The 16,927-nt window shown below is 43.9% G+C and overlaps 1 long non-coding RNA gene across 1 annotated transcript in view; it reads right to left on the reverse strand.

Annotated features, from left to right (window-relative positions):
• Nucleotides 1–16,638, reverse strand: part of LOC123386696 — a 20,131-nt gene extending 3,493 nt beyond the window's left edge. The window contains exon 1 of the long non-coding RNA XR_006600998.1: nucleotides 16,449–16,638. This is a non-coding gene — a long non-coding RNA (uncharacterized LOC123386696). The remainder of the gene's footprint in view (nucleotides 1–16,448) is intronic.
• Between the last annotated feature and the right edge of the window lie 289 nt (nucleotides 16,639–16,927).

Raw genomic sequence — 16,927 nt, forward strand, 5'->3', positions numbered from 1 at the left:
TATATATATATATATATATATGTATATGTATGCATATATAAATAATTATTTTTAAAATGTATATATATACATGCATATATAACATTTTATATATATGCATATATAAAAAATTTTAAGGGGCACAAAGGCACTCATGGCTACATGTCCCTAACATAGCTCCCCCATTCTCCTGAATAGGGCCCATATATTAGCAATACTTATAACCATCTATGGAGCCCTTACCATAATATGCTGTGTACCAAATTAGCTGCCAATTATTTATTTCTCTAATGTTTACATCACTAAAAAGTTGATATTTTCTACAGTTTTAGAGATGCAACAAGCAAGGCTCAGAGAAGTATTCTTTTAAAGCCCAACAACACACAGCTTGTAAATGGAAGACCTAAATTTCAAATCAGCTCCTCCCTCTCAATACTCATGTCCCTCGTACCATAGCCACTCCTGTGGGTGTGCATACTTGTTTATACATAATTAAATGGAGAATGTATACTATTTTGTGTTCAGTTTTGTTCAGTGAATGTCATAAATATTTCTCATGTTTTTATAAAGCTTTCATGTTTATCATTTTTAACAGGTGGACAGTAATCCATCTGGTGATTTACATTAGTATATGAAACACTATATTTAAACTGGCTGCCTTTCGGTCTGTGTGTGTCCGTCCATGTGTCCTAACTCTTTTTCTCTTATAATTGATACTACAAGGAACATGTTGGTTCATATGTTTTTTGCTTCTGTTGCATTATTTCCTTAGGATAAATTTTGAGTAGTAGATTACTGGGTCAAACAGTATCACCATTTTAATGGCACCTGGTACATAATTATCATATTTATTTTCAAAACTATTGGGGCGCCTGGGTGGCGCAGTCGGTTAAGTGTCCGACTTCAGCCAGGTCACGATCTCGCGGTCCGTGAGTTCGAGCCCCGCGTCGGGCTCTGGGCTGATGGCTCAGAGCCTGGAGCCTGTTTCCGATTCTGTGTCTCCCTCTCTCTCTGCCCCTCCCCCGTTCATGCTCTGTCTCTCTCTGTCCCAAAAATAAATAAATGTTGAAAAAAAATTAAAAAAAAAAAAACTATACCATCAAAAACATGTGAGAGTTTCAACTCACAACAGCTTACAACTTACAACAACCACACCAGCACTGGGTGTTTCCTTAGCCTTTCTTTTTTGCTAATATATTAAATTTCACATGGCACCTCAAGCTTGTTTGGCTTTCATTTTATACTCCAAAATAGTGATGGATATTTCCCCCCATCTACTTGGTTACTGCTCTTACGTTGTCTCGTATAGCTGTTCTCTCTACTTACCCCACCTATCTCGAGGTGCTTTGTATAAATGTGGATGTACTTTTTATGCCAAGGAACTATTACCCTTTTGCCTTATTTTCTTTATTCTTGAAGAAATGTCTGAAAAGGAAATGCTAACTTGACATATAAAATGCCAGTGACAAATCCTTCTTCAGAATGATGTCTAAAACTAAAATAATCAAGAGGTAGCAGTATGAGCAAGTTATTTGAAAATATGTAGGTAAATATCATGAGAGACAGCTGAAAAGGCTTTAAAGAGGTAGCTTCTGGGGGGCAAGGGGTGGGAACTGTGCAGGGAGCTGATCTTTCTCATAAGTCTTGCAGAACTGTTTGACTTTTTACGTGGCAATTACAACTGATGAAAAAAGAAAATAAAATTTATAAATTCTTCTCAGCAAATGAACTGGAGGCTCACATAATGCTCTGTGCCCTTGCTTGAGAAAATCTTCCAATTAAGCTTTCTTTCTCAAAAATTAACTTATGTTTTGCATCTCCCTCCCATTGCTCACAGCCTTAAGATGCTAAGAGGAAGGGACAAAATCTGGCCAAATTGTGTTCAAGGTTGCTACCAGAGTCATGTCTTTCTCAATTGCAGATTCTCATTATTTCCCTTTTTTATGTACTTTGCATAGGCTTAATTAGAGCTCCTACAATGCAGTGGGGATCTATAACAGGAGGGGTCCTCTCTCCAGAGAAAAATTGATGCTCATTAACAAAAGAGAAACGGATCTCCAAATTAATTTTGTCTTGAGAACCTAGGATTCAAATACATGTGAGCAGTGCTCTGTCACTCTACTCTCTTATAGGAGCAAGTCAAAATTACCTGAGATGAATCATGTCCCTTAAAACCACACTGATTACTAGACCCAGACCACCCAAGTTGGATCTTCACTCTGCCACTGAAGTGTATGACCTTGGCAACTTATTTAACCTTTTCTCATCTCAGTTTTCTTATCTGTAAAATGGAAAAAGTAACAATACTTTTCTCATAGCTTTTATAAAAATTTCATTTGTAAATCCATTTAAAGGGCTTAGAACAATGCCTGTTACAGAACAATAACTCAATAAATGTTTTTAAATAGTATTATCTTTGTTATTATTCTCATTTTGCCAGTTTATTCTAGTGTGTAGGAAACTTTGTCCGGGACCATGCAGCATAGCGTAACTGTGAATAGAGATTTGCATTGAATTAAAAATCAGACACATTTAGATACCAACTTTGACTCTGCTATTTAACAGCTGTGCAGCTCTGTATAAAACATTGATTTCCTCATTATACATTGGATCCTGATACCTCGTTCATAGCATTGACTGGAAGATCAAATAAGACAATGTATCACAAACATGCTCTTCCCATTTTTGCCAGGATGTGTTGCTCAAATGGACAGAGAGAGCAGGGGCACAGGAAGAATTACAGCAGTTACCTGAGATGGTTGGAGCTGAACCATCTTCTCTTGCCCTAATGGCACCAATTTCAGGTGATTGGTAGGAGAGCAGTGGGAGCAGAGAGGGCTATTGAATATATGTTCATTACTTAACACACAATTATTGTTGAGCCAGGTGCTGTGCTAGGAGATAAATCAGGTCACTGCCCTCAATGAGCTCAGTGCAGAGCAGGAAACAAAGACAAACATAATTAGAATACCAGGTTCTAAGTACAAGAATAGAGCTATACAGATGGCTACATAAAGGAGAGGTGCCTAGGGTGAGGGGAAGCTGCTTGGAAGGGATGTGTATTAGTAATCTTTTGCTGTGTAACAAATTAGTCCAAAATTTAGTGGCTTAACACAGCACACATATATAAACACATCACTTGAGTGGGTCAGAAATCCAGGCATGGTTTAGCTAGGTCTCTGTTTCATGGTTTCTCATAAGTCTACAATCGAGGTGTTAGTCCAGGTATGCAGCCTCATCTGAAAGCTCTGCTGGGGACAAGATTCACTGTCAAGCTCTGTGGCTGTTGGCAGAATTCATTTCTGTGTGCACTATTGGACTGAGGACACTAATTCTTCCCTGTTGGCTGGAAGCTGCCCTTGGTTCCTTGCCATGTGGACCTCTCCAGCATAGCAACTTAGCAGCTTGCTTCATCAAAACACACAAGCCAGGAAGACAAAAGAGAGAGCCTACTTGCAAGATGGACATCATAATTACCATGGAAGTGACACCCCATCATTTTTGCCTTACCAATAATCCCATTACTTTTGCCAGTCCTGGGCAAGTCACTAAGTTCAGCCCATTCAAAGGGGAGGAGATTATAGAAGGGCATAAATACTAGGAGGCAGAGGCCATGGGAGCCTTTATTAGAAGTCAGCCTACCCCAAAAGAACTCCTGAACTGATCCTTAAAGCAGAAGGAGTCAATATGAGTCTGTGTGGGAAGAAAGTAGAAGGTTGCGGAAGAGACAGAGCAAGCAAACAAGAAAAAGGGGGGAAAGATAAATAAGTTATCTTATTTCTTAAGATGTTATCTTAGAGGAAAAGAATGGGGGAAAAGAGGCTCTTAAATAATGGAAGGAAATTTGACAATGGATATAGATTAAGGGAAGAATTGGGGTGAATTTTGAAAGGAAAAACAGAGACTATTAGTCTTACCTGTGGAGTAGTTTGAAAGCCACGCTGCTGATAAGGGTTATTTTCTTAAATTTATTTTGAATTAGTAAGTGGATAGGAGGTCAGAGTGACAGAGGTGGGCATGTGCTGAAGCAAGGGTGGCAGTCACAGTTTGTTCCCTCAGCTTTTTATTTTTATTTATTCAATAAATAGACCTCTTCTTTAGACTACACTCTGATGGCCATTTAATTAGTTAATTAATCACTTAATGCCAGTCATGATACTTTTCCTGTGTCCCTTTAGTTTTTAGTGTACCCTATGTTCTCATGTCCTTATTGATCCCCTGATGTACTTGTAAAAGGAAAGCTTGCAAAGAATCACTAGAATTTGATATTCTTGCTGGTCCTCATTATCCCAGCCAAGATTTAAGTTATAATGAGGAGGAATTGAACTTCGGGGTTCCATTTGGTCACTCTCTTCTGCCTCAATATCCATGGCTATACAATGGGAATAACAGGACCCACCACCCCTGTCTTTTCTGGTTGATGCCAATATTGAATGAGATAATTTAGTAAATACAGTTTTTAATTTTTAATCATATGTATAATATACAAGAAAGTAATTCACTCCACAAATGGTTATTGAGTGTACTGCACAAGACACAATGGAAATTGTGCACATGGAAATGTCTAGAATAGAACCCAGTCCTTATGTGTGAGCAGTTAACAGTAGTAAGAGACAGACAGATTTCAACATATCCTTAGAATACGATTTCCTCAATGTGATAATGGAGACTTATACAGAGGCCATTAGGGCCATGGACAAATTTATCACATTGTATTTTAAATATTTGTTCTACTTTTGTGAGGTCACACAACATTTAGCAAATACTACTGAGCATCTGTTTGTGTGGATGTGGCATAATGTGCTAGTTAAGCACACGGACTCTGAAGAGAGCCCGCCTGAGTTCAAGTCCTGGCTATGATCCTTACCAACCGTGTGAAGTGGTCGAGTTACTTAACCATGTTATACCTCGGTTTCCCCTTTTGTAAAACGTGGATGATAATAGTAGATCTCATAGAGGTGTTGCAAAAATTGAAGAAGTTAGTATAAGCAAAGTTCTTAGAACAGTGCATGGCCTGTAGCATGCACAGCCCAAGTGTGTGCTTTTGTAACTTTAGGCAAAGACATATGCGAGGCCCAAAGGATCTAACACCAAAAAGAAGAATATAGTCCCTGCCTTCCAGTAACTTTGAGCTCATTGGATGAGTCCCATGCTCCTTCCACCCCAAATCATTCAGGCCAGGGACCTGGAGGTTACCTGAGACGGGTTGCTCTTCCTCAGTTCCACCACTACACTCCCAGCTCTCATAATTGATCACTGAGCCAGATCATCCAAAGATCTCTTATCTGTTCCCTCCTCCCCCACCCCAGTCCCAGTGACTTCCAGTAACCCATCTTCCCTCACCTAGACCGGTGCCTCCTCTGTGCTTCTGGCAGCATGTCAATCTGAGCATCTATACCTTTCATTGAAAACTCTACAGTGTTTCCCTACTGATTCCTGGAACGAATTCAAATTCCTCAACGAGACCTTTCATAATCTCCTCCTTGCACACCTCAATACTTGCCCAAAGACTGGGTTGTGTAGTGGTTAAAGACACAGACTCAGGGGCCAGACAATTGGGATCCAGTTCCACCATTTGCAAGCTATACAACCTCAGTCAAGTTATCTAACTTCTCTGAGTTTCTGCCTGTCTTAATGGTGATAATATCTATCTCTTGGGGTTTTTGTAAGGATTCTATGATTTAACATATATAAAGTACCCTGGCATGGATTAAGCGTTATCTAAATGTTAGCAGTGATCATTCCTGCCTTGAGTCTTACCTTGAGTCACTCTTCCTTCACTCCTCCATCCCATTGCAGCTATACAGAACCATTGTTCATTCCCTACACAATCTCTTATCTACCTGCTTCTCCCATTCCTCTTATCACCCCATGTGGGGCACACACCTTAGGGTGACCCCCAATGAGTTGTTCCTTGTGTTCATGCCTTTGTATAATCTCCTCTCCTTAGGTGCAGGTAAGTCCTGTGATTTACTTCTAAACAATAGAGTATGTCAAAGGTGATGGAATGTCCTTTCATGATTTTGTTACATTACATAAGACTCTTTTAGCAGACTAGACTAGAGACTATCCTTGTTGGCTTAATGGAGTAAAAAGTCATGTAGGAGAAGACCACACAGCTAGGAACTTCTGGCAGCCTCTAAAAATGAAAGCTGTCTTCTAGGACCTGAGGACAGCCTCTGTCTAATAGCCAGCAAAACTATGGGGCCCTCAGTCAGACAACCATGAGGCAATGAAAGCCGACAACAATGTGAATGAGCTTCAAAATAGATTATTCCCCAGTCAAGCCTGTAGATGAGAATGCAGCCCACCCAATATCCTGAATTTAGCTTTGTGTGACCTTGAACAGAGAACCAAGCTCACCTACACCCAGACGCCTGACCTACAGCAACTATGAGATAATAAGTGTTTATTGTTTTAAACTACTACAAAGTGGTAATTTGTTACATGGAGATAGAAAACTAATATACTCCCAATCCTGTTCGCTTGTAGAATCCTACTCAAACTTCTATCTAAGTGTTATCTGCCTAACCCAATGCTCCCATGCACAGATAGACTCTCCCTTCTCATACCTCCATTGTACCTCTTGCACCCTTCCATAACAGAACAGTTGCATTGCATTATTACTGTTTATTAAACTCTAAGTCCTTAAGAGTCCTTCATTTTGTTCATCTTTAAATTGCAAGTTTCTGAGATAAAATGCCAACTTTGTAGGAGAGAGGAAGAGAGAAAATGGGGTGGGGGAAGACAACAAAAAGAAAGAAAGGGAAGATAGCAGAGCAACTAGACGCTCAATAAATAAATAAACAGTATTTTGATTATTTTCTTCTCAAGTCTATAGAGCTCTACAGAGATGCTTTCATTTCACTCTTCAAGGCATCTCAAAAACTGAGGCTTTTATCATAACGGAAGATATTGAATTATCACTAACTTAGATTGCAAGCAAAATAAAAACAGAAAACAGCATTTAGAGAAAAAGATGATACACTGAGGAAAAATATTTTTATTTACTTTTATTTCTAAAAGAAAAGCCTTGGCAGAATGAAGTCCAAAAATTAGATTAAGAAGTGATAGGGGCAATTTTTCCAGTAGGCCAAATGCTTGAAATGCATATTGAAATAGGCCAATTGATGGGAAACATGGATACAACTCAACCAACTTGGAAAAGATGTCATTTAACTTCATTCAACAGTTATTAACAATAGAAGAGCTGGTAGATTCTCAATCTCTCAAAATTTTTGTGAAAAAACAAGGTAGAAGTATTTAATTTCCTTGAAGGAAAAGGAAAACAGTTAAATGACCACTTCTTCTTTTTCTAGGATCCTTGTTGCTTTGGAGCTCAAGTCATTTATTCTTATGTACATACTTACTGTGTACTGTGTGTGTTATGCTGTGTCCAAGAAGAAACAAAAGCAAAAGCCGTCCACTATGGTTTAAAAATAAATATAGTAGGGGCGCCTGTGTGGGTCAGTCAGTTAAGCATCCAACTCTTGATTTCAGCTCGGGTCATGGTCTCACGGCTCATGAGATTGAGCCCTGAGTGGGGCTCTGTTCTGACAGGGCAGATCTTGCTTGGGATTCTCTCTCTCTCTCTCTGCCCCTCCCCTGCTCATGCTCTCTCTCTCCAAATAAATAAACATTAAAATATATATATTAAATTTGGTCCAACCATAATTTAGCCACAGGTAGAGCCTGAATTTTTCCTGGTGTCTGTTTTCTGCACATCATAGCCATTGCAGGCAGGCAAATAGACAATCCAGCTGCTGATGTGGTAGGGTCCCTCCCTAAAAAATGTGGTGAAAACCTCAAGACAAGGGAAGGCAACCTGGCTATGTGCACGTGTGCACTATTCCTCATGACTCTGCAACGCAGACTGCACATTCAGACTGTATGTTACCATATATGGAGACAAAGGGGCAAAAATTGTATAAAAGGCAACCTGACCACTGTGCTCAAGTCTCAGCCTTTTGGGGTCTTAGCCCGCTGAGCCTGAGCTGCCATGAATAAAGCTGCCTCCTGGAAAGAAAAGACTCAGTGTCCCCGGCTCTCTCTGTGTGACACATCACTACATTTTGTGGGGACATCGCCTGGGAGGCGGGGACGGTGTTTTACCTCCCTTGTCACCAAGCACGAACCTCAGGGCACTGGGAGAGGCAACCTTGACTGGTGCTGGCGGACCGCTTGGTCCATAGGAGACTAGCGCCTCCCAGCACACTGGGGTGAGGGCCCCAGATCCACAAAGGAAGCTGGTGAGGCCCAGGAACCAGCTCAGAGAACATCGCCCATCAGACTGGTAAGAACCCAGGTTCATTTTGGTAGACCTGACCCTAAGAGGCCCAAGGGGAGCCTGATCACCTCCCAGAGTTGCCCGGGTAGTTCTATAAGGAATGAAACCACAACTCTAAGATACCAGGCACTGGGCAGCGGGTTGGAGTCACTGTGTGACTGTGTGTAAACGAGACGGACAGAGGAAATTTTCTGACCCTGACCCATTAAATGGGTCAAAGTGAATTCTGAGTCCCAGTCTGTGGTTCCGTGGCAACCTCATATGGCTTAGGGCAGCGTCAGACTTCCTCAGGAGTCTGATCAGGGTCAGCGCTTGATACTGAACCCACCAATGCTAAGTGGCGCCTGAAATATCTCTGAGAGGAGAGCAGCCGAAAATGGACGAAGCAAGTGTGTGTCCTCTCCAAATTAGTCCCTTCTTTCCCCTTTTTTCCTCTCTTGTGCATGAAAGTTGTCCATTATGGGGAGGAAATGGGTGGAAAGCAGAGTAAACGACTCCCGTAGAGTGTATTCTGAGGAATTTCAAAAAGGGATATTCAGGAGATTACAGTGTGAAATTAACTCCTGGAAAGCTCTGGACATTCTATGAAATTGATTAGCCACCGTTTGGGGTGGGCTGGCCCTCTGAGGGCTCACTTGATAGGGAACTGTTGGTCCAGTATTCAAGGTCATTGTGGGGGATCCAGGCCACCCCCAACCAATTTCTTCACATTGAATGTTGGCAAGACCTAATCCTATCCCGGTCACCTTGGCTAAAAGTCTGTATTGAAGAGAACTATAAAATTACGATGGCTCGCATCATGGCATCCTCCAAATGCTGGCCAAAAACTGAAAAACCCATACTGTTGGGAGAGCCTGAGGGGACCCCACTGCCATATGCCCCCACTGTACCCCTCACTGCCACCTGTGCCTCCAGCCATCCCAGCTGCTGAAACCCCACAGGAGCCTGCCCCTAGTCCTGACACCTCACCACCTCTAGCACCACCGGCTTCTCTGAATGTGACCAGCTCAACTGGACCACCCGTCCTAACCCCATATATCCCTCCTAGAGGGCGATTAGAGGATCAGGCCAGCGGAGACAGTCCCTCCCTGTAGCAACACTGGGGACCCCTACAGATGCCACTGAGGGAAATTAGGGGACCCATCTATGATGATCAGGAAGGCCAGATCCGAGGACACCAGCATGTTTTTGTGTACCAACCCTTTACCACTATGGGCCTCCTAAATTGGAAGCACCACACTCCCTCCTGTACAGAGAAGCCCCAGGCTATGACTGAACTAATGCAGTCCATAATTCAAACCCATAAACCTACCTGCATGGACTGCTGCCAACTCCTCCTGACCCTCAAATTACCCAGGCAGCCCTAGCATGGTTAGAGGAGAATGGCCCGGCTGCAACGCTTATGCTCGGGCTCACTTCCCTGGAGAGGACCCCAAATGGGACCCAAATGACTCATGTGTAGATGGAGGGCTCATGAGTACTAACCAGTATCAAGAAGCCCTTCTAAATGGCATGCAGGAAGGGGGGGGGGGGGCGGCAAAGGCCCAAATCTGTCAAAAGAAAGTCAAGTACCTTAGCTTTCGCCTCTCCCAGGGGCAGTGCCAACTCGGCCCAGAGAAAACACAGGCTGTTTGTTTGATCCTGGTCCTGTTGACCTGACATTAGGTTCGGGAATTTTTCAGGGCTGCAGGTTTCTGTAGAATCCAGATACCTAACTTCTCAGTCTTGGCAAAACCCCTTTATGAGGCCACAGAGCAGGGAGGGCAGGAACCTCTAATTATGGGAGCAAGCACAGCAAAAGGCCTTTGAAGAGATCAAATGGGCCCTCACCAACGTGCCTGGTCTGGGGCTCCCAGACATGTCCAAGCCCTTCTTCTTGTACATTCATGAATGTACTGGCATCACATGAGAGTCTTAACCCAGATGTTGAGGTCCTGGCATTGTCCGGTGGCATATCTCTCCAAACAGCTTGAGTCTGTTGCCCAAGCCTGGCCACCCTGCTATAGGCACTTGCAGCCATGGCCCCCTTAGTGTCTGAGGCTGACAAGTTAACTATGGGATAAGAATTGACTGAGTGCCACATTCAGTATTGACATTAATGGAGTACTGACTAACCAATGCCAGGATGGTCAGATATCAGGGAATGAATGCTATGTGAGAACCCATGCATTCACCTAGAAGTAGTGTGGACCCTAAACTCTGCAACCCTACTGCCTGTTGGGCCAGATCAACCAGATTATGACTGCATTGAAATCATGAATGAGGTATTCTCCAGCAGACCAGACTTGAGGGAACAGCCCCTCAAGGACCCCGACACTGAGTATTTCACTGACAGCAGTTTTGTGAAAGCGGGAGAATGCCTTGTGGGGTACTCTGTGGTGACCCTGAATTCTATCATTGAGGCCAAATCCCTGCCAGAGAGGACTTTGGCATAGAAGGCAGAGCTCATCACATTAACCCAAGCTCTCCAATTGGTGGCAGGGATAGGTGTTAATATATATACAGACTCTAAGTATGCCTTCACCACCCTCCACGTACATGGGGCTTTATATAAAGAGAAGGGTCTAATAAACTCAGGAGGAAAAGACATAAAGTATGGTAAGGAAATCCTTGAACTCTTACATGCTGTGTGGGCCCCTAAAGAGTGGCAGTCATGCATTGTTGGGGACATCATGGCTGCACAGGGAAACCGTAAAGCAGACCGAGAGGCAAAGCTTGCAGCTTCCAAAGGACAGCGGAATCTGCGACTTTAATGGCCACACTGTTCCCTAGTCCACTGGCAAAATGGGACCCTAATGACACAACATGAGAATACCTGGTTTAAGACTGAAAATGGAAGCTACCTCCCAGGTGGATGGTAGAAATTTGAAGATGGCCAAGTTGGCAATTCCTTAGGCCCTGGCCCAAGCTTTTGTCAAGAAGTTCCATCAGGACACTATGGTGGCCAGACAGCTCTCAAGACTACATTGAGCCAACATTTCTATATCCCTCGACTGTCCAGCATAGCCTGAGCAGTATGCGAGCAATGTGAAATGTGTGCCCGGAATAACCCACGTCAGGGACTCAAGGCTGCCCCTGGGGTGCAGAGTGTTGGGGGAGCCCCATTTGAAAATATGATGGTGGACTTTACTGAACTTCCCTGGGTCTGAGGCTATAAAATATCTATTGGTCTTTGTGTGTACGTTCTCAGGCTGGGTGGAATCCTTCCTTGCTCACATAGAAAAGGCACAGAAAGTGGCCCAACTTCTTCTAAAAATATCATTCCTCTATTTGGAATCCCCATCACTATGGGATCAGATAATGGGCCAGCATTCATGGCTGAGGTGATGTGGCTAGTGGCAAAGGGGTTAAAGATTACCTAGAAATTACATACAGAATACCAACCCCTGAGCTCTGGGAAGATGGAACGAAAGAACCGAACCCGGAAGCTGCAATTAAGTAAACTATGTCAGGAAACAAGGTGTTGCCATCACCTTGTTAAGAATCAGGTGTAGCCCCACTAAGCAGATGGTGTTCTCCCGTTAAGAAATCCATTATGGGTGCCCTCCCTCCACTATCAAGGGCATAAGTGGGCATCTAAATTAGATAGGCAGTTTAACCCTGAGGCAACAGATGTGGGCCTTTGGCTCTACCATAACCACCTTATACCACTGGGTTGGGGAGGGATTACCTGTGAGTCTGGTCACAGACGCTCACCCCTTTAAACCAGGAGATGCTGTATGGGTGAAGGAGTGGAATGTCCAACCCCTAAAACCCCTCCTGAAGGGCCCATTCACTGTCACCTAGTGCAGTAAAGGTAGCCGAGGTGGGTCCCTGGATTCACCACAGCACAGTGAAGGCAGCATCTCAAAACTGGGAGTACATTCCTGATCCATCAACACCATGCAAGCTGACCATATGGAGGGAGCAATCTGCAACTCCAGAGGCTCTGGGACACTACAGCCCTGCTTTAGTCACTCCAGAAGCTGACTAATCTATGCATGGCAGAACCCTGAGGAATTGATGGTCTGGTGGGACAAATCCACTGTCCTTATTTTCTATATCTGTTTCCTTACTGGGATGCACTGTCACCCTTATTTCTTGCTATTTCTGTGATTCTTGCTTTACTTTTTGCCATAGGACTGGCAGTGGCTGCCCGGCTGGCTGCATGTGTGGTGAGAGGTTTCTGTTAGCGCCACCTTCCCTTTGTGGAGAGGATGCTTCATTGGTATTGGTTGCTTCTAATCTGGACCTCTTCTGTAGACCTAGATCCCTCATCATGTGACCCGTGTATTCCTATAACCAGGTCAGGCCAGAGAGTCACTTGGACTTTACCATACCCACTTCTCATGCCAGGGAAAAGGCCTGGGGACCTGCAGACATAAGACCACCTATTCTATCTGCCAATGGGAGAGTCAATAACACTTGCTTCACCCCACAGTACTCCCCCAGTGAAGATTGGTTAGAAGTCTGATCCTACCAAGGTTCCAGAGGGGGAGGGGAGGCCTTGGTCAGCTGGACACAAATTACTAACCCAAAAAGACCAGTGTCAATGTTGTTAGACATATGTGTGGTTATAGGTATTGGCACAGAGGCGTCTGTCATAAGAAAAAAGTGGGCACTTGTCACAGAGGGCCCAAAGACTCTTTATATATCATGTGGAGGCTTAGACTGGGAGTGGGTTTACTGACTCAATGACAAATGCATGTGTGAGGAAAATGGTTTATGTGCCTATACACCTGAGTTTTTATGCCCCAGCTGGAGCTGTGTTTCATGGGCTACTTGGAAAAAAGAAAGCACAACAGTGCTCCTTCAGAAGGGGGCTGCTACATCAGGTTGTCAATCAAAGGTCTGTAATCCTGTTAATTTTACCATCATTAACTCAGGAGATTCCAAATGGCAATGGGGCACCTGAATTGGCATCTGGATCCCTGGGGGAGGCAGAGACCCAGGGACTGTGCTATATTTCAAGAGAGTCACTACCACCCATCCAACCATGTCCCATCAAGTCTTCCACTCCTTCTATGAAGAAATAAGAAGTGGCCCCGCTCCCATTTCAGTCACAGCAAGGAACTTGTTTCTAGCCCTAGCAGAGACTATAGCCCAGACTCTGAAGATCTCTTATTGCCATGTATGCGTGGGAACCAACATGGGAGATCAATGACCATGGGAGGCTAGAGAATTAGATCCCCGCAAACCTTATAATGGAACAGAATAATCCAGTCCTACCAGGGTTTGGCTCTTCAAAACCTCAATTATTGAGACAAACTGCCTTGCCTGGTGGGGAAGAAAGTTCACCATCTCTGTTGGAAGCTTCACGTGTCTAGGCCAAAGATTTTATGACTCAACCCCCCCGGGAAATACAATGGTGGGGATCCCCAGATCACCTTGAGTCAGACAGATCCCCACCCCTTGTCTAACTTCTCTCATCTCCAAGAGGCCTGGGACAATGTCAATGCAGCCATTGAATGGCGGGCCCCAGGTTGACTATACTGGATATGTGGAAGGATAGCCTATATAGTACTTCCCTCAGGCTGGTCAGGGTCATGTGTGCTGGGAACCTTTCATCCACCTTTCTTCCTGCTCCCCCTCGCCAGAGGGGAGGATTTGGGAGTCCAAGTGTATGGGGACAGGGAGACTCAAAGGAAATGACGTGCCCTACAAATTGGCAATTGGAAACATGATAAATGGCCTCCCAAGTGTATAATCCAATATTACGGCCCTGCCACCTAGCAGAGGATGGGTTAGGAGGGGTTAGAGGATGGGGTAGGATTGCTACCACAATCCCATTTACATGTTAAACCACATAATCGGACTGCAAGCAGTTGTAGAAATTATAACCAATGAAAGTGCCAGAGCTCTTAACTTACTAGCCAAGCAGCAAACCAAAATGCACGATGCTATCTATCAAAATCGCTTGGCCTTAGATTACTTGCTTCCTTCTGGGGGAGGAGTTTGTGGAAAGTTTAACCTGAGCAACTGCTGCCTACAGATAGATGATGAAGGAAAAGTCATAGAGGAGATCATAGATCGAACGAGAAATGTTGCTTGTGCCAGTCCAGACCCGGAAAGGTTGAGACCCTGGGGAGTTATTTGGAGGAGGGTTTTCAACTCTCTGGGGGATTCAAAACCCACCTAAGTATTATCCTCTTGATTTGGGGAGCTTGCTTAATCCTACCTTGCTTAGGTCCCCGGCTTATATAGTCTTGTCTCCAACCTCACTGAGGCGATAGTCAAAAGGGAAATGGCCACACACGTGATGATGTTATGGAAGTATAAACCTCTAAACCAAGATGATGCTCTTTGACCCAAAATAGGGGGTCCAAGCATCAAAGGGGGGAATGTGGTAGAGCTTCTCCCTAAGGAATGTGGTAAAAACCTCAAGACAAGGGAAGGCAACCTGGCTATGTGCAAGTGCAAGTGTGTGACCTTCCTCACAACTCTGCAACATAGACCACTCATTCAGATGTATGTTACCATATATGGGAGACAAAGGAGCAAAATTGTACAAAAGGCAGCCCCCCCCCCCCCCGCCGCTATGCTCGGGGCTCAGCCTTTTGGGGTCTTAGCCCACTGAGCCCGTGCTGGCACGAATAAAGTTGCTTCCTGGAAAGAAAAGCCTCAATGTCCCAACTCCCTGTGTTTGACACACTGCTACACTGAGATGGAATGACGGACCGGTATATGGACAGGCACCTGCTGCTAATATTCAGTGACAGCAGGCGCCCTACAGTGTTAGGTCAGTTGCTGAGAGGAATAAGTCACCTATTAACTTCTAATAATAATGGCTATTTCACACTGCATGTATATCCAGTAACTGCAAAGTTAACCCATCGTGTTGCTTGGGGATCTATTCCAAATGTCAACATACAATGGTTAGTACCTGGCACATAGTAGGGATACAACATCAGTCGAACATAAATCTAAACTGAGGCTCTAAAACTGTTCCCAGCCTTTGGGATCTGAATGTTTGCAATTAGAGCTGGCATTGCCTGTGCTTCTGTTAATTTGAGTGATATTCTCGCCTGGTAGGCAAAATGTGAATTTAAGGGTGTGACCCAAGACCTGATGGAGAACTATTTCTTTTAACCTTAGGCTTGTGCAATGCCAAGAAGGATAAACAAAAACATTGGATTTGATTGCAGTCTTTTGTATTCATGATGGGGGAAGAAAAGGCCAGTGAGTTGGGGAGAAAAACAATGAACTGAATTAGTTGGTTCTATCAGAGCAGCTGATAAGACTGTGTTACTCCAAGCTCTGTGTTGCCTGGGGCCCTCCAGTTTGGGCCACCCTGAGTTGGCTACACAGGGCTAAGGATTGCATTAGTTTCCTAATGCTGCTGTAACAAGTTACACAACTTATTGGCTTAAAACAAAACACATTTATTCTCTTACAACTCTGAAGGAATTGTAAGCACTCCAAAATCAGTCTCACTGGGCTAAAATAGAGGTATATACAAAGCTGGTTCCTTCTGGAATTTCTGAGGAGAGAACTGGTTTCCCTGCCTTTTTCAGCATCTGATGGCTGTGTGTATTCCTTGGCTTTGGGCCCCTTCTTTCATCTTCAAAACACATCACCCAGTCTCTGCTGCCCTCTTCACACTGCCTTCTGCTCTCATAAGGACCCTTGTGATTACATCAGACCCATTCAGATAATCCAAAATAATCTCCCACATTTCAAGATATTTAAATTAATCACACCTGCTAGGTCCTTTTTGTCCTATTGGGTAACATATTTCCAGGTTCTGGGGATTAGCACATGGACATCTTGGAGGACCGTTGTCAACTTACCTCAAGATTTATCCACAAGTCTAACTGATAGACTTCCTGTTTAAATAAGACGATGCAAATTTCGGATCAAAACCAAATATTGAACTAACAAATGCCCTTTTAAGTGTAAATAAGGCATGTTGCTTTGATTCTCTCAGCCAGCAGTTTCTCGACCTATTTTTCTTCCACAGGACAAGGTAGTGTGCCTGAATTTCTCATCAATAAAGATTACTCACTCCGCATCTCCACAATATTCTGTGGCTGAGAACCACTGTTTTTAGCCCTTTATAGGTCCACAGAGAATGCTGGGATTAGTAATTTCCTAACTTTTGCTGTGAGGATTCTCTCCTGGTCCCCTTTGTGGTCCCCTGTTGACCTGAGTACGTGCATTTATTAGCAATCGCGCTTAACAAACTCTGAGGGAATTTATTTACCTTTATCAGCATGAAAATGTCCCCACATCCTGCATTCTCCTGACTGGCTTCGTTTCCTTTCTCAAGCTCAGCCAACGCAAAATAAAATCAGCTCCTAGGTTTTTACGGTGTGTAAGTTGTGTTCATCAGGTCTATCATTGCCTGTGGGTGGGTGAAAATTGGGAGCAAGGGGATGGTGGGCTGGGCTCAGCATGATTCATTCCCCCGGTTTGTCTGGCTCCTGATGTCATCACAAAGACCAGTATTCTATTTCCTATATTAGACAGGGGCAGACTGCCAGCTGGGAGCAGCTAGCCCTCTGCCCCTGTGATAGAGCCAAGTAAAGTTTGACTTGCCAATCTCGTGCCTCATCAGAACATCCATGGGCAGAGACTTTCTCTACTTAATTAGAATCTGTCTTAGTGGATGTGCCAGGCCCTGGGAGCCCAACAATGTTCCTACACAGCAGTTTTCTTTCTCTCCCTCTTTTTTTAGTTTGG

Source organism: Felis catus, chromosome B4 (assembly GCF_018350175.1).
Source record: "Felis catus isolate Fca126 chromosome B4, F.catus_Fca126_mat1.0, whole genome shotgun sequence".
Taxonomy (NCBI): domain Eukaryota; kingdom Metazoa; phylum Chordata; class Mammalia; order Carnivora; family Felidae; genus Felis; species Felis catus.